Source organism: Vitis vinifera, chromosome 3, assembly GCF_030704535.1.
Source record: "Vitis vinifera cultivar Pinot Noir 40024 chromosome 3, ASM3070453v1".
NCBI classification, from domain to species: domain Eukaryota; kingdom Viridiplantae; phylum Streptophyta; class Magnoliopsida; order Vitales; family Vitaceae; genus Vitis; species Vitis vinifera.
Window position 1 is genome coordinate 10,761,586 of NC_081807.1, and position 25,049 is coordinate 10,786,634.

General features: G+C 32.8%; 1 non-coding gene across 5 annotated transcripts; it reads right to left on the bottom strand.

The window, feature by feature from the left end:
* Positions 1 to 286: 286 nt before the first annotated feature.
* Positions 287 to 6,165, bottom strand: LOC104878869 (uncharacterized). 5 transcript variants are annotated; one of them, XR_009465413.1, is made up of 8 exons: positions 6,048 to 6,165; positions 5,451 to 5,559; positions 4,494 to 4,571; positions 4,289 to 4,364; positions 3,648 to 4,207; positions 2,985 to 3,481; positions 2,696 to 2,784; positions 287 to 2,540 (listed from the first exon to the last, which is right to left on the bottom strand). It is a non-coding gene; the product is annotated as an uncharacterized LOC104878869 (transcript). The 5 variants fall into 5 exon arrangements; XR_009465411.1 differs by having other exon boundaries at positions 2,635 to 2,784; XR_002029692.2 differs by having other exon boundaries at positions 287 to 796; positions 2,445 to 2,784.
* Positions 6,166 to 25,049: the final 18,884 nt, after the last annotated feature.

The following is a 25,049-nucleotide window of genomic DNA, read 5'->3' on the forward strand; positions in this document are numbered from 1 at the left end:
ACTAATAATGCATTTCTTGAATACACATTCTGTAGACAGATAGTTGTGCCTCTGAGTATCAAACAATTAGAATTTATCTGTTCTGTAATTATAAAAAATTCTTTAAGTTATATGATTGCCAATAACACAAGCTTCACATATTTGCATGTGCAAATATTTCATGTGTATCAATATGCACTGTCTTACTAAAATTAAATTAGACTTTCAGCATTTTTAGTACATACATAAATCAAGACTGTGTTGAGTATCCTAAGCAAGTGTCTTTAATGACTGGCAACAAACCTAGTTATCACCACATCAACAGTCCACTTCTGAATCTTAAATATCAGCTAAATAATCAATCGTACACCTCATCAAAAGAGAAAATAACCTTAAAGTCGTAATATAATTACAATATTGTACATGCAATGCACGTGGATAAATACTTGGATCGCAAGTCAAAACCCCTGTTTTAAGTAAAAACATGCTTGCCTCTAGAGGACCACCAAAATGCAAGGAACATTCAGCATAAGTGGTTGCCAGCTCCAGATTAATGGGCTTCATGTGTCTGATCTTTTTGTGAAGAGCCCGGTTAATGACAACTGCAAATGGCCCCTCCTGTGGGTGTCTGGTTCCAGATCTGAGAAGGAGAACAGTTCTTTCAAAGGAGCATACCCCATCAAGCTTCATTGTGGCTATAAGGACACAGCCACTCTCGGGTACTGGAATAGGATGGGGCCATTTCAGGCCTACAGGAAGCACTATGCTCTTGGGGTGTTCCACCTAGGCTGTGACCCTCACGATCTGCCTTTTCTGCCTGCCAAAATTTTGAAGTGTAAGTTTTCCCATTTACAGAGCATGAATTTCAAGACAAGATCAGTACCATCATGACTGATACTTCGAAATCTCTCAATCCTCAAAGATGAAATTAAATGCTATGCTCTCCACTGATAAGTGCATACCAGGTTTGTACCATTATCCTACATGACAGCATGCAGAATAGTTCTGTAATGTCCCCAAGGCAGGGTTGTTCATATGTGGCATAAGCAAGTAGAGATTCACCAGCAGGCTGGATCTAAACTGGTGTAGACTCATATTCAAGCTGGTGCTAAATTGGTGTAGCGTCACAATCTGGCTCATTTTGCATTAGCAATCAACCAGAAACCAAAGAGGGACATAAGCATGAAAATATTCATGCTTGATGAGGATAGGATATAGACATGATATGATGAATGTGGCCATGCTTCCATATGGTCATATGCTTGATGGGGGAAGATATGATCATATGCTTGATAGGTTCATGACATATAGGAGCCAGTACTTAATAGATACACCAACATTTCTATAATGCTCATAATCTTATTATCCACACCTTAAAACTCTGTACTAAACTTCAATTTTGCCAGGTTAGGAAAGTCTGAACTTTCATGTGCGTGTGTTAATTTGTGCTGTTTGCCTCACTCTACGATCCATGCATGTAATGTCCCTAGTAGATACTGGATATTTATATATTGACTTATAATATAAGTCCTTATTCCATCAAAACTTTCCATCAAAATATATACTCCTTATTCCATCAAAACTTTCCTATCACCTTGAATTATTACTGACTTAAGCATCAGAGTTCTCTCTGCTTCACATATACTGTTCACATTGAACAAGTCAAATGTTTGGCTCCAAAATTCAGGGTCCAACAATTATGTTTATCAAAACTACAGCAAGAACCAACAAATTAAAAAGATCATAATATCCTTCACTGATAAAACATTCAATAGGCATGGTACCTAATGCTAACTTCCCACACAATCTCATAACATAATAGGTCCTACACAGTTCAAGCGGATGCATTACTAGATCATTAAATTGCCTAGCAACAGGTGAACGACCAGAGGTACATTCACATTAGAAGCTTGATGAAACATCTTAAACCAACATCAAAATCCTCAACTGAAAAGTCAGAATAAGATACAGACTGAGCCATTAATCAATTTGAAAATCCAGGAGAACTACGGGATTTAACACGTATGATTAAACTATCAATACAATAAAAGAAAAGGCTCAAATTTACACACTAATTCAAGTAGAAAGGTAATTTTCCATGTATATTGGGAACGAAACCTAGTTATCCCCACAGCAACATTGCACTTCTGAATCTGAAATATTAGATAAATAATCAATCGTACTCCTCATAAAAAAAAAACCTTAAAGTTGTAATATAATTACAATATAGTATAGGCAATGCACATGAATAAATACTTGGATCACAAGTCAATATGGTGAACGTAGGAAGCACCCTTGCTCCATAAAAATATATTAAGTATTTACAACTAAAGTCGGCCTCATCCTTATCAATTATAACTAGAGAACATTGTGAATCAATTCAGACAAAACATGGTACAGATACAAAAAGGACTGCCAATGGCCACAGGACTTTCAGTTTCCATGCGCTAAGGAGTTGATCGTACCTGAATCTCTTGCAAGCCTAAGGCTCCGCCAATGGATGTGGCTATCAAATCACTCCCACCCCTACCTAAGATAGTAACTGCACCAGATTTCCAACCCTGGAATTACAAGAATGTAAATCATATTCCTACAACTCGTGCGCATAAAATCCAGTTACTGGGAATTGAAACCATTAAACTTCATAGCAGGAACCTTTCCAAGCAAACCAGTAACTATGGGAATTGCAGGACCATTAATCCAATCATTATATAACCTCTTTGCAACAGCTGGGTAAGTTGCTTCTGATATGTCTACATTTGTGAAGTCGTCCGTGGTTATAAAGCCAATATCAAACGCATCGTACTGCAATGAATTATGTAAAAGGATAATCAACTATTATTAGAATGGGTGTTAACCTCCTTCTAGCAAGCATAGGTCCAGTATGAATGAAGTTGAAAGAAAAATCTATCGTACCGAACAAAATTCGTAAACATACATGACAAAGATGGCTTCTAAAACAAACTTAAAAATTCCAGCTTCACCTCTCATATAGCAATAATTACCTTGGCCAAATAGTATGCTGAATAGAAAGCAAGTTCTTCAACCTAGGCAATAGTTTCTCATATTGCATGGCTCTCATAGAACTACACACCTGCAAAGAGGTCATGGAGTAACCTCTTTAGCTCAACCAAAATTTCATATACCACTGTATTTTTTTAAGTTGTTGATAAATTAATCTAAAACCACCTAACAGAAGAGGGGGCACAACCCAAATATATCGGAAGTATGCAATGGGTGCCCAAAGTAAAAATGGTAAACCAAAAAAAACCAATTATGATGTATCTATAGAGTTTTTAGAGGAGCTCTGGTATTGGGCATGCCTAAATTTACAAACAAAAAGCAAAATATGAACAGTTATATTATAAAGTCTGAGTGATGATGAGAATGTCGTATGATCACATCCTTTTCTCCAGCAGCCACGATTCTGAAGTGTAACATTGCTCCTATTTTCGTCATGGTGTCTTCATGGTTGTCAACAATTATGTTTTCTAATTGTCGCCTGCAATTAAGAAGAATAATAATAATAATCGTGAGAATAAAAAGAAGGGAAAAGAAGGTGACATGAAGCTAAGAAGTAGTTTTATCTAAAACAAACAAAATATAGTAGATCATAATAGTGCAACCTAAAACTGATTTGAGCATCACAATAGCATAGAGGGTTCCACCTTCTGATTATGGATTGCCGCCACCACCAGCCCCACTCTCAGGCAAGTAAGGTGACATCAGTGACCTTCCCTGTTCCAAGTGGCCTCTATTAATCACACTTAGCCTTGTTGATGCACTTAACATAGCCCAATTTGTGGCTATGCTCAACCTTTCTTGTAAAACAAAAGACAATAAGCATGAACAATAAAGTTAATGGAGCATCATGGAATAAAAGACAAAGGGATCGATGGTTAGAAGTTCAAAAAATCCCACCATATTATCCTGACAAATGTTTCCACTATTGTCCCAGTGTGCATTATTGCGTTAGCATAAATTGGTGCATAGTGGCAAACACTATTAACAAACAAATAAAGCAAACCATGATTATATACAGACATGTTATCTTTCCCTTCTCTTTGACATTATCTTTTATACTTAGTAGTTCATAAATTGCAACTAACAAAAGTGGCACAACCCTCATACGTCACATTCGACATGCCTTCATGACCTCTCTATCATTGTTTGCCACATTCGTGACCAAGGTAACGACCAGCCTCAATCAATATAGATGCATCTTGTCCTGTACAAGACACACCAAAATCATGGGCTGGTTTGGAAAAACTTCAAAAAAACCAAACACTGAAGTATTGGTTGTGCTTACCTCCGCAATTGAATGTGCTAGTGTGGCCCCGTTCCAATGTTGCATGTACTTGATTGCAAACATGCCACAATCATATCTACACCACCAATTGCATTACACCAATCATATGCATACATCAAGCATAAAATACAAATACATCACTACCACATAGTTGATGATACATAAAAGTATAACAAATAGAAGTGGGAAGCAAATATAAGCATACCTCTCTTTCAAGTACCCCTCCCTTTTTCCGACTTTGCTCATGCCATTGACAATTTTCATCCATAAGAAATAACCTATACTACAAAACACGAATAGATAAAAAATGTCATTGCTTATCATTTATAGAAAAATTCTATTTCCATCTCATGATCAATCAACTCCTAATATCTCCTCCGTAACTTCTGAAGCACTACAATATTTTTCATATTAAAGTGAATGTAAAATCATAAAGATAGTTGTTTAGGTGAATAATTAAAGCATAACCAACTTGGATAATTTTTAATTTCATAATTATTATTGCCATTTGGACTAATACTTTTTAAACATAAGAGCAAGCTAATAGAAAAAAATAAAATAAAACAACACATTTTATATAGTCCTAAAAGAAATCCATAATGAACTTTAAGAATTCAAAAGGGGTTGAAAATTAAAGTAAACAAATATGGAAGAAGCTGGGTATTATGGCTATATATAAAAAAAAAATAAAAAATGGATCCATCTAGAAGGCCAAACAAAACATTTTTCAGTAGGCATCGAATCCCACAAAATAGGTAATATCATATACACATCTTCAAGAGTCGCATTTATTTATTCCCTTATACCTTATCTCATTTATTTATACCCTTATTCAATATACTAAATCTCCTCATATACATTCGATGGTCCAAATTTCAAAATCTGAAATTCAATAATTGATTTTGGCACCTTGGAATTTTGCAAAAATAAATTCTTTATTTTCTAAAAAAGAATATATATATTATAAGGTATATTTATTTTACACCCTTCAAAACACGAGAGCCATACTTGACAAATTAGTAGGAGAGTCCAATATTCAAAACTACCTCATTGCAATGAGAAATCAAACTATTGATTTCCTGACATGTATAATCCAAAGGAAGGTATATCATTCATAAAAATTAAATCACAACATCAAAAGATGTTGAAGCCAACAGCATACCTCCTGACGAAGGAGCCATTAATGTTACTGAAGTTCGTGTTCAAAAGAGCTTCCAAAGTGCTTGAGAAATGTTTTGATCCCACTCTCAGCCAACACTCAAAGAATAAATCTAATCATGAAACATTAAAGCCAATCATAAAAGAGTCCAACTCAACTTATAGAGCCTTCATCCCATGGAAACAAAATATAATGGATTAGTATTACATACAATAAACAAATCACCTAGATTAGTTTTTGTATATGATAAAAAAATCAGGAAAAAAGAAAAAGAAAAAGAAAGAAAAGAAAACACACTAGGACAAACAAGCAAACCAGAAGGTTAATAGTTGAGATATGATGAACTTTTCCTTGAAATCATCGCTTGCTCACACATCACACCGTCCCATTTACCACACGGTTGAAAAGATGGCAACAAGGAAATCAGAAGAGGATAAAATAGAATGGATCCGCAGATAGTGATTCTCTTTGGGCGTTTAATTTTGTCACTGCCAATTTCTTTTTCCTTGAGAAATTCATTTGGTTTTACTAAGAGTGGAGGAAACACGTGAAAAAGGAAAAAAAAAAAGTGTACAAGAAGATGCATCGTCTGAAGGTTACCTCATAATCCAGAGTCTTGCAACTTCCTCTTGTTCAACGGGAAGAGTGAAGAAGATGCAAGGGTAAAGAGTCACATTAACGGACATACAGACTTTTTCACAGTTGACGGGAGTGAATTTGAAACAGCTTTATTGGAAAGTGTTAGTCTTCCAAACAAGCAAACAATTTATTGGGACTTTAAACGTTGATGGGATGACTCATGGGTCAGTGGCATGTACATTTACTACTGTCTGGAAATGACAACAGCCTGTAAGTCTTGACCAAAAAGTGGTTCCCCCATTAGATTTTAGGACTTACGTGAATTTGATTTAAAATTGCCCTGGATAATATTTTCCTCGAAAATTTCACTGCATTAGGTTTTAGGGCTCATGTGAATTTGGTTTAAAATTGCCCCGGATAATATTAGTTAGCCTTTGTGAATTTGGCCTGAAATGTTAGTTGTTGAAGTTATTTTTAGGGGTTTTTTTTTTATGAATTTGGTTTTAAATTAAAGTGATAATTTTATTAGTAAAGACATTAGAAGTTATTTGAAGAAAGCAAAGGAGGAAAAAGTACAATACCAACTGTATATATAGTTTATCTGAAAAATCATTTCCTCCTAATTGAATAAGCAAAGAAAAATATATTTATCATATCCCAAATATCATAATGAGAATTATCACACTTGTTCTAATATGATATTGCTCCAAACCTTTTCCATGTGGGCATTTAGATTTTACTGGTTTTTGTTATGATTTCACTATCGCATTTAGATTTTATTGGTTTTTGTTATGTTAAAGTATTTTGATTTTACGAATATATTGGGTCATATCGAAAAATATCGATGGAACAATAATTAGTCAAATATTGAAAAATTTATAAAAAGCAATATAAGAAGTAATAATACATATATTATAATTGAGATATGAATAAATTGATATATGAATAATATAATTTATGATATTTTATAATATTAATAGGTGATATTTAAAAATATATTTAATACTAAAATCATAATTTCTTTATTTTAAAAATAACTTTAATACTAAAATGATAATTTATCTATCTTAATATATATATATATAGTTATTATATTTGTATTTAATTCATGATTTTTGTGTTTTCAATAATAAATTAAATGAAATTTAAAAATAAATAACTAAATTAATGTCTTTATTAGAATTTTATTTTAATATTTTGATTTTCAAAATATATATAAAATGTAGGTTTACTTATTAAGTAAAGACATGTTGGCCCAATGGTGCAAAGGTTGGTTTTGTACCTGAAAGACGCATGTTGGAACCATGGGACAATTGTCAGGATCCACATAACCAAAAATTTGAGGATATATCAACAATATATCCTCATTTTTTAAACCTTGTTGTGGTTCCATTATTTTGTACCCTCTATATTTTATATTTTTATTTTTGATTTTATATTTTAATTTTTTTTCTTTTATAGCATAATCTCATTATTTTATATCCTAATCATTTTTACCTTTATTTTATTTATTTAAATCATATTTATAATATATTAAGGCCTCCAAATTCAAAATTTAATATGATCCTATATCAATATGGTTGACTCTTCACTTTAAATCCTATTAAATCCTATTTATCATATATTAAAGCCTCCAAATTCAAAATTTAATATGATACTATATCAACATGGTTGACTTTTTCACATCATAAATTTTTTAAATCTTAACATACAAGGAAAACCATCCATCTAACAACAACGAGAAATAAGAAAAACCTTTTATACAATTCTTGTTATAAATTTTATGATTCATTTCATTCACCTTCGTTGAGGTTCTAGTTAAATATATTTAACTGTTTGAAATTTCATCAATTACCTTTATTTTTTTTATTTGTTATTTTCATTTCCCTCTCCTTTCACTCAAATCTCTTACTATAAAAAAGCGATATTTGATAAAATTTCAAATCAATAAGGGTTACATATATTTAGTCAAATCCTAGCAAAAGATGGGTCACATTAACCCTAAATTATATTTATAACTTTTTACACTCAAATTCTTTAAGAGTTAAATAACTTTATATATATATATATATATATATATATTCGAGAATCATTAACTTCTTAGTTTCTTTTAATTAAACTTTCTTAGTTTCTTTTTAAAGAATTAAATTACTCAACACTCTTGTAGATTTACATTTTACTTTTATATTTAAAAACAAAAAATATAAAATATAGAAATTCTTACCTAAAGCATGGATTTAACATATGTTGTTAAAAATCATTTTTAAAAATTTTATAACTTGAGAAAGTAATTCTTTTTTTTTTTTTCAATTTTAAAAATCACTACCCTTTAAATAAATGTCTAAAAGTTCTTGAATTTTGTGTTGAATTTTATTTCTAATATTTAAAAACAAAAACAATAACAAAAAATTAAACTTAAATATTTTATTTTGGAGTACTACTCTATACATCAATCTAATGATGTTGTAAAAGTAAATATATCATCCATATACCATCCATATATATTAAGATAAATATATCACTTATATATTTCAATGACTTATCATCAGTGACCAAATAACTAAGACAAAGTCATAAATACATAATATCAATTACAATCCCAAATTATCCAAAAAAGAAAAAAGAAAAAACCAAACTTTGGTAACTATATAATCAGTCCAAGATGTAGGAAGGGGTTAGTACTAGGCTAGGTCATGAGGTGGGAATTGGGCTTTGAGAAATGTTGTCATCTCTTTATTCTAGCCTCTTAGAATCTCCATACCCGATTTTAATTCCTCCTCGAACCTATCAATTCATCATTCTAGAGATTTCAATCATCCATCATTTGGCAATTCCATCTCCTCTAAGAGCATACCAATTGAGCTAATTTGGACATTTAGGTTATCCGAAGACTCAACATTTTTCCTAGTTGTATGAAAGGGATGATCCGCAACGACCTCTGCTCCTTTCTCGTTGCCTCTCTATGATCTAGTGGCAATTTCGTTTTCGGTACCTTCTAACAGCATAAGAGATTGGAAATTCTAATTTCTTATTGAAGGAATCGATGCAATATATACAGCTAAAATCATAACAAAGTTGCCTAGTTTTAAGCCTATATACATGGAAATATTAAGCTGGAAAAGAGAATATACAAAAAGATAAAGTTTGTTATAACAGCTGTAGAGAACAAGTCAATTGAGGATGTGTCTATCTGATATGCCCCCTCAAGATGGAGCTCGACATGAGAGGCCAATCTTGTCCCGAAGAAACAGAAAACGAGCTCTGGGAAGTGACTTGGTGAGAAGATCAGCAAGTTGATCTGTGGAGGATACATGAGCAACTCTGAGAATGCCTTTCTGAACTTGATCACGAATGAAGTGGAAGTCGAGAGCAACATGTTTCATTCTGGAGTGAAAAACAGGATTAGAACACACCTGAGTTGCCCCGACATTATCACAGTAAATGATTGGGCAAGTAGGTAGCTGAATACCAAGATCACACAGCAAGAAGGACACCCAATTTAGCTCAGCAACTGTATTTGCAACAGATCGATATTCAGCTTCGGTAGGTGAACGGGCAATGGTTTTCTGCTTTTTGGAGCTCCAAGAGATAGGATTGCGACCAAGATAAACAATATAAGCACCTGTGGAAGACAAGTCATATGGGTCGCCCGCCCAATTAGCATCAGAGTAGGCATGTAAGGCATCAGAGAATGCATGTAAGGATAGAGGAGAATCACAATAAAGCTGAAGGCTATGATTAGGAGTACCACAAAGATAACGAAGTAGACACTTAACAAGTGTCCAGTGCTCAATTGTGGGCGTGTGCATAAACTGAGATAGCTTGTTTACAACAAATGCTATGTCAAGTCTTGTGAGAAGCAGATATTGGAGACTTCCAACAACCGCTCGAAATTCCGTAGGATCAGATAGTTTATCCCCTAAATGCAGTGAGATTTTTGTACCTTGTAGGAAGGCGTTATTAACATCTAGTTGACAAAGTATCTAGCCATTACTGACAACAACACTGAGAACAAGTCTGATGGTGGTAGGCTTGACTATCGGACTGAAGGTATCATAATAATCAATGCCTGGGTGTTGATGAAAACCTTTTGCAACCAAACAAGCCTTGAACCTGTCAATAGAGCCATTAGAATTACGTTTAGTACAGAAAATCCATTTACAACCCACAACATTTTGACTAGGATTGGAAGGCACTAGTTCCCATGTCCCATTCCGAACAAGAGCATCATATTCTTTAGACATGGCCTTGCGCCATTTTGGATCTTTAAGAGCTTGGGTTGGTGTGGTGGGTTCAAGATCAAGAGGTTTGGATAATTGGATGTGAAGATTGAGTTTTTGAATAGGTTTGCGAATGTTGTTTTTGGCTCTAGTTTGCATAGAATGGTTTGAGTTTGTGGTGTGGTGGTCTGGTTGAGTGGTGGGTGGCAAGGAGTTTGTGGAGGGCAGTTGATGTGGTTGGTTTTGGTTGTTGGCGGGGTTGAGATGAGAAGTAACAGGTGCAGAAGCTTCACATTGGAGTTGCTGTTGAGGATGAACTGCAGATGGTGGTACAAGTGCTGATGTTGTGGTGTTGATATGAATTAGTGGTGGTATCCAAGTAGAAACAGAGGTTGATTCAGGTCGTGGAGCTTGTGGAAGAGAAGATTTAAAAGGAAAAATTGATTCAACAAATCTAACATGCCTAGAAACAAATTTTTTTGATGTGGATGGATCATAACAGAAATAGGCACTTTGAGTTAGAGAGTACCCGAGAAAAATACATGGCTTAGAACTAGAGTCAAGTTTATGGTTAGAATAGGGGCGAAGCCAAGGATAGCATAGACAACCAAATATTTTGAGTTTTGAGTAATTGGGAGGAGTACCAAAGATTTTTTTCATACGGGGATAAGAGATTTAATGTTGGAGTTGGCATCCGATTGATCAAGTAAACAGCTGTGGCAAAGACATTAGACCAATAAGGCAAAGGAATAGAAGCATGAGAGAGAAGGGTGAGACCTGTTTCAACAATGTGGAGATGGCGCCGCTAAGAGAAGCCATTGTGTTCGGGGGTGTGAGGTGGAGTAGTGAGATGAGAGATACCATGAAGAGCAAGAAAGTTAGAGAGAGAAATGTATTCACCACCATTATCAGAGTACAAGGTATGGATGTTTTGATTGAAGTGTTTTTCTACAATGGCTTTAAATCTTATGAATATGTCTTTGACTTGGGATTTTTGTTTTAGAGGATAAAACCAGATATATTTAGTAAAATGATCAACAAAAATTACATAATACTTAAAGCCATCATAAGAAATAATAGGTGATGTCCATACATCTGAATAGAGTATTTGAAGAGGATGACTAGAATTAATGGTAGAATTGGAAAATGAGAGTTTATGACTCTTATTGCAATGACATGCGTTACAAGAAAAATGTAAAAGGCTGGAAGATGATAAAGCAAGATTATTTGTAGAGATGACATGCTTTAAAATAGGAAAGGTAGTGTGTCCCAATCAGTGATGCCATTCTGATGAGCTAGTTTTGACACTGGAAAAGGCAAGTAGAGGTGATGATACCGGCCACTCATACACACCATCCTTAGTTTTGCCCTTCAAAAGCGTTGCTCCTGTGCGAAGATCCTTTACAAGAAAAGAAGATGGTAAGAATGTAATTGAAACATTGTTGGAGATACAGAGTTTGGAAATTGAAATCAAAATTTTTTTCATGCTAGGAACACAGAGAACATTGGTTAAGGAAAATTGAGTATTGGAAGTGTGGAGAGAGAGGGAACTAGTATGTGTTATGGGAAGTCCTATGCCATCACCAATCATAATGTCGTCAGAGCCATTGTATGGTGCATGAATAGAGAGATTGCTCAAGTCGGAGGTGACGTGATGAGAAGCACCACTATCTAATAGCCATGTTGGGGTGTTGGAGGTATTAGCAGCAAAGTGAGCTTTTGGTTGCCAGGAGGAGTTTGGCGTTGCTGTACTGGTGTTGGTGGATGTCTCAATTGGTATTAATCTAAAAGAGGGACAACGCTTTGCTGTATGTCCTTGAATTCTGCAGATTTGGCAGTAGCCAAGATAAGGCTTTGGAGAGCTGCAATCTGAATGTAAATTGTTAGCGCCAGTGGGTGTAGGGAATCGATTACCAGAGGTGGGCGGCGGGCGCCAGCCCATAGTGCTATTGCCAGGATTAGAGGGTGGACGCCAGCCTGTGTTGTTTCTGGAGGAAGAATTAGAGTATGGCAGGTTTCGTGACCCAGAGTAGGCACGATTGGCAGGATTAGCAGAGGCAGGGAAGTAGGATTGTTCAGTCTTTGTGGTGCTTTGAAGAGAAGCTTCAAAGTTGAGAAGCTTTTCATGGAGTTCATCAAAGGAGATTGGAGTATCTCTAGCTTGAACTGCCCGCACCAATTCTTTGTAGTCTTCACCAAGTCCCTCAAGAATCTTTTCTAAGGGATCTTCATCATCAACAACTGCGCCTAGGATGACAAGTTCATCAACCCGAGCCTTGATGGTCTGAAGGAATTCAGAGACACCCATGGATCCCTTCGTGATTTGTTTTAATTGATTTTTCACCTGCTTGATTCTTCCACGAGATGGTTTGGCATATGTATTGGCCAATATTGTCCAGGCTTCCCTTGCTGTTTTTGCTCGAGCAATAAATGGAATTATGGTGGGGGACAGAGAACCAAAATGGCATTGAGAAGGAGTTGGTCCTGCCTGATCCAGAGTGTATGTGCTGGATTTGGTGTAGTGGTTCTTGGAAGAATTGTTGTTGGACAAGGATGTGATCCATCGATGAATCCTAGAAGATCATACCCAATAAAGAGAGTCTGAAATTGTAGTTTCCAAGATACATAGTTGGTGGAGGTAAGCTTTAATGGAGTTTGAGCTGCAACATTGATGCTAATCAATGTGCTATGAGGGTCGTTTGTGTTATGAATGGTGGTGTTGGCCTTGGTAGTCATTAGAAGGGAAGGGAAAGAAGAAATAAAAATAAAAATTTAAGCTAATCGCTCTGATACCATAACAACATAAGAGATTGGAAATTCTAATTTCTTATTGAAGGAATCGATGCAATATATACAGCTAAAATCATAATAGAGTTGCCTAGTCTTAAGCCTATATACATGGAAATATTAAGCTAGAAAAGAGAATATACAAAAAGATAAAGTTTGTTATAACAGCTATAGAGAACAAGTCAATTGAGGATGTGTCTATCTGATACCTTCTCCTTTATATCGCAATTGTCATCATCCTCCTTTGAAGACATCTCATCGGAAGGCACATCCACCTCTATAAGATCCACAAAAGACTTTCTTCCCCACGAACCATCTTTCTTATGCACAAATTGCATAAGATGCATTTAAGGCCAGATTGTATGTATCAAAGGACTTTAGCTTTTTACCGTCACTCTTTCGATGCAAATTGACATTGAAAAATTTAACAATCTTTGTAATAAACATCTCATATAGGATGACGAAATCTTCACTCAATGGACAAACTTTCATATGCTGAAAAATGATATATCTCATGTTAATTTTCCTCTCCATTGGAATGTTGTTAACCAAAAATGCCTCAAAGAATGAAACATCATCTTGATGTGCACCTTTGGGGATAAACGTGTAAGAAATCATGTGTTATAGGGTCCTACTCAACAAAGTTAATGTCTGAGATGTTGGTTTATTAGTCATAATGGCTTTGTTATAGCTACACAACCTTTGTACAACTTCTATAGGTTTGAAACCATCAACCTTTAGCCACTTCTTTGATTCATATAAACACAACCCTTTGCTCGGAATATCTAAAATCTTACAAATGTCACCAACATCAAACTTAATTTCTAAACCATTAATGTTTATAGTAATGGGTTCTTCTTCTTCGAATTTCATATTGCAGTAAAAGCATTTCACAACCCTGAGAAAAACAAGTTTAATTTGTTCATAGACAAAATAGCTAGCTATGAAAAATTGGAAATAACCTAACTATGAGAAATCTATGTTCCTAATCGAGATGACACTCTTATTGGCAAAATGAAAATTAAATCTCTATGTCAGCTCTGGAGTATTGAACATACCTTTATCAAATGTGGCTTTATTCTAGACCTCAACATTTTCCTTTATCGCCAGTCTCTTCCTTTTGTCGTTATTGGTCGTTGTTGCCTCTGGAGCTCGTTTGGGTGCCATGGATTGAGATTTCAGCTCTAGGGTTTGTGTTCCAGGTATGGGTGTTGGGATGTTGATGGGAAGAAAAAATGGATGGGTTGAGAGTTTTATGTGACTACCCCAAATCAGTTGACCATGGACCTTAGTGATTTACTTAGAATGGAGGGTTTTTTTTATAATTAAAATGGATATAATTTTAGTTTATAATCAAATTATTTAGGCATAAGTGTTAATTGGAAAATTTTAATGTATCTACATGTTGCCCATACTTTCAATTTAAATAACTAATAAGTAAATTGTTAAAATTTTATTAAATTGCATGTAGTTTTAGTTGAGAATTAAATTATTTAGGCATAAGTGCTAATTGAGAATTTTTAATGTATCTACATGTTGCCCATGCTTTCAATTTAAATAACTAACAAGTAAATTGTTAATATTTTATTAAATTAGATATAACTTTAGTTTATAATTAAATTAATTAGGCATAGGGGTTAATTGGGAAATTTTAATGTATCTACATTTTGCCCATACTTTCAATTGAAATAATTGAAATGGTAAATTATTTCATTTCAATTAAATTGGACATAGTTTTAGTTTTAAAAATTTCATTAATTAGGCATAGGTGTTTATTTGGAAATTTTAATGTGTCTTGATTAATACTCAAAAAGTGCTATTTTATAGTTTGTAATTAACTCTTTTAAACACTTTTGAGTAGTAGTTATTACCTTTTAACTCAATTGGCATGTTAAGGACCCTTGCAATCATTTCTAATCAAGTTATGTTAAGTTTTGGTATTTTTGATAGCTTTTTGATCACCAAAGCAATCTAAGATGAAAGAGAGCTCTGTATAATCCATGGCAAAGCAAATGGAAGCTTATTTACAGGAAGAATCCAAGCTTTAGAGCTTTGTAGTCCGTTTCCAAAAGCAAATCAAGAATGCAAGGAGGAAAAACAGAGAGAGGAATCTAACATGAAGAAATCCAAGAGAATAGCAGCTATAGGCCACATTTTGAGCACTTCCTGGAGTCCATTTTATACATACTATATGTCGTTTCGAAGCTCGGGAAGTCAGAAGTCCAACACTTCAAACGATGTGCAAATCAGAGCTGAAATGAAGAAGTTATGGTCATTGGAAGACAACCATGCCAAGCTGAAAGACAATTTCGCAAGTTGCGAAATCACAAAAGTCAACTTGCGAAATCAAGGTCCAACTTGCGAAATGGACAATTCAACTTGAAAAATTTTCTCAAGTCATGTTTCAACTTGCGAAATCCACCTGTGTACTCCCAGATATTTGCGACTGACTCTTTTAGATTTTTTTCTTCAGATATTTGTTGTTTAAATCCCTATTTTCTCCTTGTAATCCACCAATCATAGGATTCCTTAGTTAGAAAGTAAGAAGGAAGCGTGAATAACCTTTCTATATAATCATTTGTAATTTTTCTTTTAAGATATCTGTGAGTTTTTTCTCAGAGACCAACTTTTGTATAGTTTTGAAGAAAGTAATACACAGAGCTTTGTTATGCCTTACCTACTCATTTTGATTGTATTTTTCTCACTAGCCAAACAAACTCTGAGGATGTTTTCTCAGAGGATGAGTGGCTAGGCTTTTTGTTTCTTGGAGTGAAGGAAGCTGGGTAAGGTTCTAAATGCAAAAATTGGAAGTTTTGTTGTTTCAGTTTTTAATGAAGAGAAAGTGTGACCCGTTAATGGTTTTTATCTTTTTAGTTAACTTAAAATGCCTTAAAATCACCTGGGTCAACACTTGGTAAGGCAAGTGGACTCCATCCATTGAGTTACACTAGTTTATCTCTTGCGAGCCTTTGGAAGATGGTTTAAAGGTAGGACTTTCTAGAATAGCCAACACTTGGTAAGCTTTTGGACTCCAAGGAGACATCCACTAGTTATCTCTTGCGAGCTTTTGACGGGTAATCCAAGGTTAAGGATCACCTTGAATGGCCAATACTAGGTGAGAGGTATGAACCATTGCAAGATGATTCAATGACAGGGAATTAGTGTTTGAATCCATAAAAGGGAAGCATCTGTACCACATCGGTTCGGGAAATAACTATATGTTAAATCCCCAATGCGAGGAAAAGATTCAAGTGACCGGAACTCTTTTTTTGTAATAGGAACTTGAGCCCAGTGATCTAAAAACTCCAAGAAACACTTTTCTTTGTAAGTAATTTCCATTACTTTATTATTGGTTTTACTTAAAAACCAACATTTTCAAACATTTTTATGTTTTCTTTTAAAGCTAACCTTGAAAAGAAAAAGCACCAATTCAGCTTTGAATTAATATCAGTTGTAATTTGAAAACCCATCCCAGTGAACGATTCTAGAGCCACTATGCTATGCTAGCTAAGGCTATCCTAGTGCATGGTGAAATAGGTTTATAAATTTTGTTGATTACTCCAGTCTGAGGACCGAAATCAAGGTACACCAGTTGATTGAACGCCAATCAACAGGACATACACCAGCTGGGCACGAATCATGTCTCATTCACCCACACTTTCAATGCAAATTATTGAAATGGTAAATTGTTAAATTTTGATTAAAGTGGATATAGTTTTAGTTTATAATTAAATTATTTAGGCATAAGTGTTAATTGGGAAATTTTAATGAATCTACATTTTGGCTACTTTCAATTTAACTAATTGAAATGGTAAATTGTTTAATTTTGATTAAATTGGATGTAGTTTTAATTTATAATTAAATTATTTAGGCATAAGTGTTAATTGAAAATTTTTAATGTATCTACATGTTGCCCATACATTCAATTTTAAATTTAATTAATTACACATAGTTCCAATTGAACTTATTGTTATGTCCAAATCATTAATTTATAGTAATTTGCATATAGTTTTCACTTATTTATTTATTTATGAACAGTCTCAATTCAACTTATTTTAATGTTGTAGTCATTATTAATGGTGTAACTTCCCCCTAAAAATTCAAATGCTAATAATTTAAATTTCATGAATTTTTCAATTTACCATTACAAATCAAAATAATAAAAATTTCCTCATTTTTATTAATGTCCTATTTAATATCATCTACCCATATATATCAAAAGTGGTAAATATCAACAACCAAGTGTACTGGTGTAGAAATTATATCCTAAATGTGACAAAATATTAAAAACTAGTATTAATTCACCCACCAACCAACATCCATATGGTAGGAGTTTTAAAAAAAGAAATTTTTTAAAGGGAAATAGAGAGTGTGAAAGAGGAAGTGTTGGAGTGGAAGCCATGAAAGCAAAAAATTAGAGCAAATTGTGCTAGTGAAGAAACCCAAAAGTACAATTTTTGATTCTCAAGGCAAACTCAATGTGCCCCCTTATTAATCAAAATCATATTATTTACTACCTTTAGCCTTCATTGTGGGAAAATAACTCATTATGAAAAATAAATTATATTTCTGAACTTTATATTAGCTCAAAAAAAGTAGGTGGACTAAATTTCACATAACCATTTTTTTTATCCTCAATTTACTTTTTTTCTTTTTCTTTTTACATGAAGCCTAAAGCACTAGTGGGTACCAATGGAGGAAAAGTTTCTCAACTGATAAACCCTGCCACATTCGAAACCATCTACAATACCACACATACTAGTTGACCGCAATGTTGTCGATCGAATATTGTTCCTCAACTAGTACACATTGCCACAATTATGGCCCATCTAGCCATAATCGATCGACCACCATTTTGGGACCAGTAACTCCATTTCTCAACTACTACTCACTAGATGTAGAGGACAAACATTTTGTATTCCTCTTACAAAAATTATCTGTTGGCATTGAAAAAGAAGATAAAAATTTAAACTATATGGTGCAATGTATTCTAAGTTCATCAATGTAAAATTGACAACTATAATATGCTTCTATTTTGAAATTTTCAGGTGGTAGTATCAGACATGGAAAAAATGAGAGAGCAAGGAATTTATAGTGAAGCTTGAAAATGAAATTCATGAGGATCCATATACTGGTGGGAGTTATACCCACGATTCACACACTTTGAAAAAGAAAGTGTTGAATGGTATTCAAGTGAAGAAGTGTGCAAATTGCAATTCAATTATATAGATAATGCAAAAACATTTTACAACATGTTAATTAAAGTGACAAGATTTAGTATTCAAAAAGATGATTTGGAATGAGACAAGAATGAAGATATAGTATCTCGAAAGTGGGTGTGTTCTAAAGAAGGACATTGACCAACAAAGTGTTTTGAAAATGGGAATCAACAATATTAGCCACAATCATTGACTAGAGTTAGATGTCAAACTGCTTTTTGTATTAGCTTTAATAGAAAACTAGAAAAGTGAATTGTTTAAAAGTTTAGAGGAGACCATAATCATCCTTTGGTTGGTGCAATGAACACACAATTCCTTTGGTCTCATCAAGCAATAAGTAATCCAAATAAGGCTCAAGTTAATGCTATGTGAAAAGTTGATGTTAAAATTGCCCAAATTGTGGACTATATGATCTAACAATTAGGAGGACATGAACATGTTGGTTTCACACCAAAAGATATATATAATCATGTTGATGCAATGCGTAGAATTGAAATTAAAGATGGTATTGCAGAAGTGGCTTTGACTTACTTGTGTAGGACGACATAAGTGGATCCTTCATTTTATTATAAATTCAATATTGATGAAGAAAGTCAACTAGCAAACTTGTTTTGAGTTGATTCTACATATCGATTAGATTATGCATGTTTCAGAGATGTGTTGGCATTTGATACAACATATCGGACTAATGCCTATAAGAAGTCACTAGTTGTGTTGGTTGGTTTTAATCATCATCACCAAACTCTGGTCTTTGGTTTTATGTTGTTGATGGATGAAAGTATTAGTACATATGAATAGGTGTTGGATACATTTCTTATAACAATGATGAACAAGAAGCTCATTTCTATTGTAACTGATGGGAATAAAGCAATGTGTAAGGCAACAAAAAGTGCTTCTTGATGCATGTCATATCATGATTGCATGTTATCTCCAATATAATGTATTCACAAATGTGCATATTAAGGACTTTGCAAACACCTTTTCAAGGTGCCTGTTCATGAGAGGGAATCCCAAATAATTCAAATACTGTTGGCATGATATGATTGAAAAGTTAGGTCTTCATGAAAATTGTTGGGTTACAGAGATTTATGTGAAACAAAAAAGGTGGGTAGAGGCATATTTACCAGGAAATTTCTTTGGAGAGATGAGAAGCACACAAAGGTGTGAGGGTATGAATGCTTATCTAAATTGATTTTTGAAAATTCATTTGCGATTGTATGAGTTTGTACAACAATTTGATAAGGCAATAACAAGAATTCGACACAATGAGGCAAAGGTAGAGTTTGAGTATAAGAATTCTTGACTTGTTCTTTCAACAAAACTATCCATCCTTGAAAATCATGCTACCAGTATGTACACTAAGGAATCCTTCCTCAAATTTCACTAGAAGATGAAGAATGTAAAGTTATTCTTTGTAGTAGGACTTATAAACAAGGATACATTTCAGTCATACACATTATCTAAGTTTAGACACCCAAACTCTAAATGAGAAGTCTAATTTTGGTTAAATATTGTAACATTAAAATGCTTGTGCATGATGTTTGAGTTGATTGACATCCCTTGTTGTCACATGTTGTTATGAAGGTTGAGTAGTTAGAAGAAAGTCCTAGTTCATGTATTTTAAAGAGGTGGATAGAATTAGCAAAGTCGCATCCAGGATCACCACTTGTGAATGGGATGAAAAATGACATGGTTCACATCGTATGTTACAATTCATTGAGTTCTATGTGCAACAAACTCTCTTACTATGTTTCATAATCTTTAACTTCATTTCTACAAGCAAAAAATGAAATTGAAAGTTTAATAATGAAAATAAAGGAGCTTTGTAATATTAATTTGAAGGGAAAAAAATTTAGGAATAGATGGAGCCATAGGTCACCATCAAGTTTGTGATCAGTGAAGACTAAAGGAAATCCAAGCAAAGTTGCATCACATATTCAAAAAAGAAGACAATGTAGTCGATGTAAAAGATCATTTATGGTATGTAAGTGTTGACACTATTCAAGAAAAGTAGGCCACACTATTCGAAAATGTTGACAATCTACAATCCCTCATGGTATCAATGATGACGATATGTTATGCAAGATCCTTTACGTGTTACTCGTAAATGTCAATATTTAGTTGTAGTTACATTTATAACTAACATAATGGTTTTGAATGCATTAATTGTTTTCCCAATGTTACATTAAAATGGAATAGATGGCTTCATTAAATTATTCACATGACATTTTCTAAACTTTAAGTCATGTATGATTGTCTTCTAAATAATTTAATAAACTTTAAAAATACCTAAAGTCACATTACTTTACATGACTTAAATTCTGCAAATACAAGGAATGAGAGCGGATCGTATGTGGAATCCACCATCTAACATGTATATGGGATCTTTGTGTAAAGATAAATGTACTCTCCTCACATTAACACATTTCACTAAGACATTTTTAATATGCATTATTTAATGATAATGTTGAACAACTTGTAATGAAATTAGAGGTGTGGATTATAACCATGGACTGTCAATGTGTAGGAACCACAATTTCAACATTATGAACAAATTATTACAACAGAATGTCATGGTGAGGATCCAAACAATACTTTGTATGAAAATGATATGCATTTTTTTTTGTCATTCCTTAATGGAATAAATTAGGGTAGATTAAAATCAATACTTGTATTTATTAACGTTCTAACTTAGTATATTGTTTAATCATAAACATAGTATTGCATAATTGTTGGATAATGATAATGTTGAACAATTTGTAATGAAATTAGAGGTGTAGATTATAACCATGGACTGTCAATGTGCAAGAACCACAATTTTAACATTATGAACAAATTGTTACAACAAAATGTCATGGTGAAAATCCAAACAATACTCCATATGAAAATGATATGCATGCTTTTTGTTATTCCTTAATGGAATAAATTAGGATAAATTAAAATCGGTACTTTTATTTGTTGATGTTCTGACTTAGTATATTGTTTAATCATAAACATAGTATTGCGTAATTATTGGATAATGATAATGTTGAACAACTTGTAATGAAATTAGAGGTGTATATTATAACCATGGACTGTCAATGTGCAGGAACCACAATTTCAACATTATGAACAAATTGTTACAAAAAATGTCATGGTGAAAATCCAAACAATACTCCATATGAAAATGATATGCATGCTTTTTGTTATTCCTTAATGGAATAAATTAGGATAGATTAAAATTAGTACTTGTATTTGTTGATGTTCTGACTTAGTATATTGTTTAATCATAAACATAGTATTACATAATTGTTGGATTGAAGAAAAAGAAACTTATGGATTCAGGAAAACTCTTTTTATTTTTCAGAACCAATCAATCACTTCATTGCTATCAATTGAGGAAAGCTCAATCGATCCATAATAGTAATTATGTTGAACCCTATATGGTCTTCCAATGTTACTACTTCCCATGAAAATGACCATATTTGGAGATGCAATAGATGAAAATTGAAAAAACAACAAATTTCATAATAATAATATTCTCATTGCTCATGTAGATGTATTTGTACAAATAATAGTCTAAATCGTTTGTTTTTCTTTGTTTCCCTCGTGTAGCACTAAATTAATTGCTATTTGCCAACATATTTGAATGAAACTTGATATGCTAAAAGCCTCGATGGGATCACCATTTTTGAATGTCTGCATATGTTTAATCACATGGACTCCAAAATCCCACCTAATAAAAATAGAAGAAATGCAAACCGACTTAATAAAATGATGTAATCATTATAGCTTAGATAAACAATATTCATGTGAGTCATATATATAACCCATTATCTTGGGTGGAAACCAAAGATGGCCAATTAATGGAGAACTGGAACACATCTTTCCTTATATCATCAAGCTTGGAGAAGGTTTTCATTTTCAAAGTGTTAATAATTATGCATTACATAAACAAAAAAAAGAAAAACATAGTTTGAAAGAATACCACTATTTTCACATTATTATATCAAAACTCGTCCCTACTTCTTGATCATAATGAATCCAAAATTTGGATATTACAATATTTAAAATTAACCACACATAAATACCAATGATTGGGATAATTGTGATGCATTGGAATGAATAGTTGTAAAGGAGGAAAAATTTAATATTGTCAAACTCTATTGAAGGTCAAAACTATATCTGCTTTAACTTTGATGTATGCAATAAAATATTAGAAATTATTACTAACCTTATTATAATGCACTTACTCACAATTGATGTTTTTAGATTAAATATAACTTTTGGATTCCCAAACAAAATCATTTCTAATCACATAATATGAGATAAACATTAGTATATTATACTTAATATACACCTGAACAAGAAAAAAAAAAAAACATCATGTTTGAAGATGTAATTGAAAAGGTACATAAAAATATTTAAATTAATATAATTTTTAACAAATATACAAGTAATGAAATTTTTTATTAATTAAACACTTTTACTTTTGGAGTTGTGCTCTTTTAAAGCAAATATCATTTTGAACTTTCATTTAACTTTACCATGAAACCTTCTTTTTCTACTTTTGGAAGCATATTTCACTTCATGCTCAAATTTTTCCTCAACAACATTAATTTACTACTTAATTCAAATTCAAATTTTAAAAAATAATTATATTAGCCAAAAGAGTACTATCCCTTACATCATTATTTATTGTAACTCCTTTATTATCTTCCTTGATCATGCCCAATTGATTGTTACTGCACAACAATTTCAAACAAATATAACTATAACAACACAACACAAATAATAAATTATTATTTTACATATTTCTATTTTGTCTTACTAATAATGTATCCAAGCTTTGATAGATCTCTTTGGATATCTAGGAAGTTCAACACCATCAAGTTTGCTCCTAAAAAATAAATCAAATCATTAAGTCAATTTTCTAATATGATTTCAAATACCATAAAATAACTTCTATTTTTATTTTCATTCTATATTAAATATGTTAGAGGCTTCAACATTTTTAAAAAAACATAATAACTTATTATCATTGTTTATTTTATATTAGATCATTGTATAAATGATAAGAATCAAAATGGTTACGGGAAAAAAATGAAATCAAACTAATACATAATAAATAAAAAATACTTCCACCACCATACTATCTTAACAAAAATTTATCTTAAATTTCAATCAATTTTCTTTTCCTATCTTACAAACAAACAAATACCAAATAAAATACAAACAAAATTATCCATCCAAATCCACCACACAATTTATTTCACATTTCAAAAAATTTTCTATTACTATCTTACAAATGAATGCCAAATAAAATAGAAATTTAATTACCACTCCAAAATCTCTTTACATTTTCAATGGTGGCAAAATTATGAACATTTCCATTATATCATCTTTAATGCTCAATTATGGATATAAACATAGTATTTTTCATTAATGTGATCAATCCATAAGTAGAATACTATTTTTATTTCATCAATTTCTAACAAAACCACCAAAATATATGGTACAGTGAAGACATTTTATTTTTAACTCTAGTTTTTTTTCTTTTTTGTCCTCCTTTGTTATCACTTCGAGTTTTTTTTTTTTTTTTCTTATTCTTCCAGGGTTTATCTTCAATTCAGGTCTTGAAAACTTCCTTGCAACTGAAAACAAGTCTTCAACACCACTTCTAGGTTCAACATCTCCTTTAATTCCTCGTAAAACTTAAGTGTCACTGAAAGGGAACCTGAATTTCTCATGGGAACACAATATAGAAGAGAACCAATATACAAATAAAGAGATTTAACACCAAAAATAGAGGGATTTATTATGGGAAAGATGGATGAATTTATCACCGAAAATGGGTAAAGGGATTTCTCACTAAAAATTGAGCTCATAAACCAAAGGATTTCTCATAAAAAATGGGGCTTGTAAACTAGAGGATTTCTCATTGGAAATGGGGCTTATAAAACATATGATTTCTCACCTAAAATGCAAATCCTAAACCAAAGACCAAATATAGAGAAGAAGGTAGGAGGGTAAGAAGATGGATTTTTCACTTGTGTCATGTAGGTAGCAACCAATTACCTATTTTAATTTTCAATTTTTTTTATAACTCACTATTTAAACGGTTGAGATTTAACATCACCCATCCAACGACTCCAACATGTTGGAGCTATGGTATTGCCTGCGGTATTGTAGAATTTTCCTAAGTTTTAATAATAATAATAATTGGTAGTTGACTAATCATTTGCAAGTTACTCATTTAGACCCATATTAAATTTTGTTTCACTTGATAGTAGTAGTTGATTGGATAAACATCATTATTTGCAGGTGACTTCTTTAGACCGACATTAAATTTTGTTTCATTTGACTAACAAGAAAATTGGGTAAGAAACTTAGGCAGGAGAAACATTCATGTCTTGTTGCATACTAAATCTCACTTGTTGAAGGAGACACAATGCTAGAAGTACATCATACATCACATCTAGAATGTAAAAATATTCCTTTTGTAGAAAGTAGCCTAATAAGTGAAGAGTCCCTTACACTATTTGGCCCACCATAAGAATAGAAGTTAGATGTTAAGACCAAGTCATGTAGCCATAAAGTTCATAGAATACTAAAGAAGTCCATAAGCCCTAATGGTACCAAGGGGTAACATTGGCCACAATAGCTCTTTAACTCCTTAGGATGGGATGCATTGTTAGTAGTCGAGGTGTCATGGGTACGATATATGTAGAGCCCTAACAATCAACTTTGTAGTAAGTAGGGATGTAAATTTCCACTAATTTCAATGAAATTTCATTGAAATATTGTGTTAAACAAAA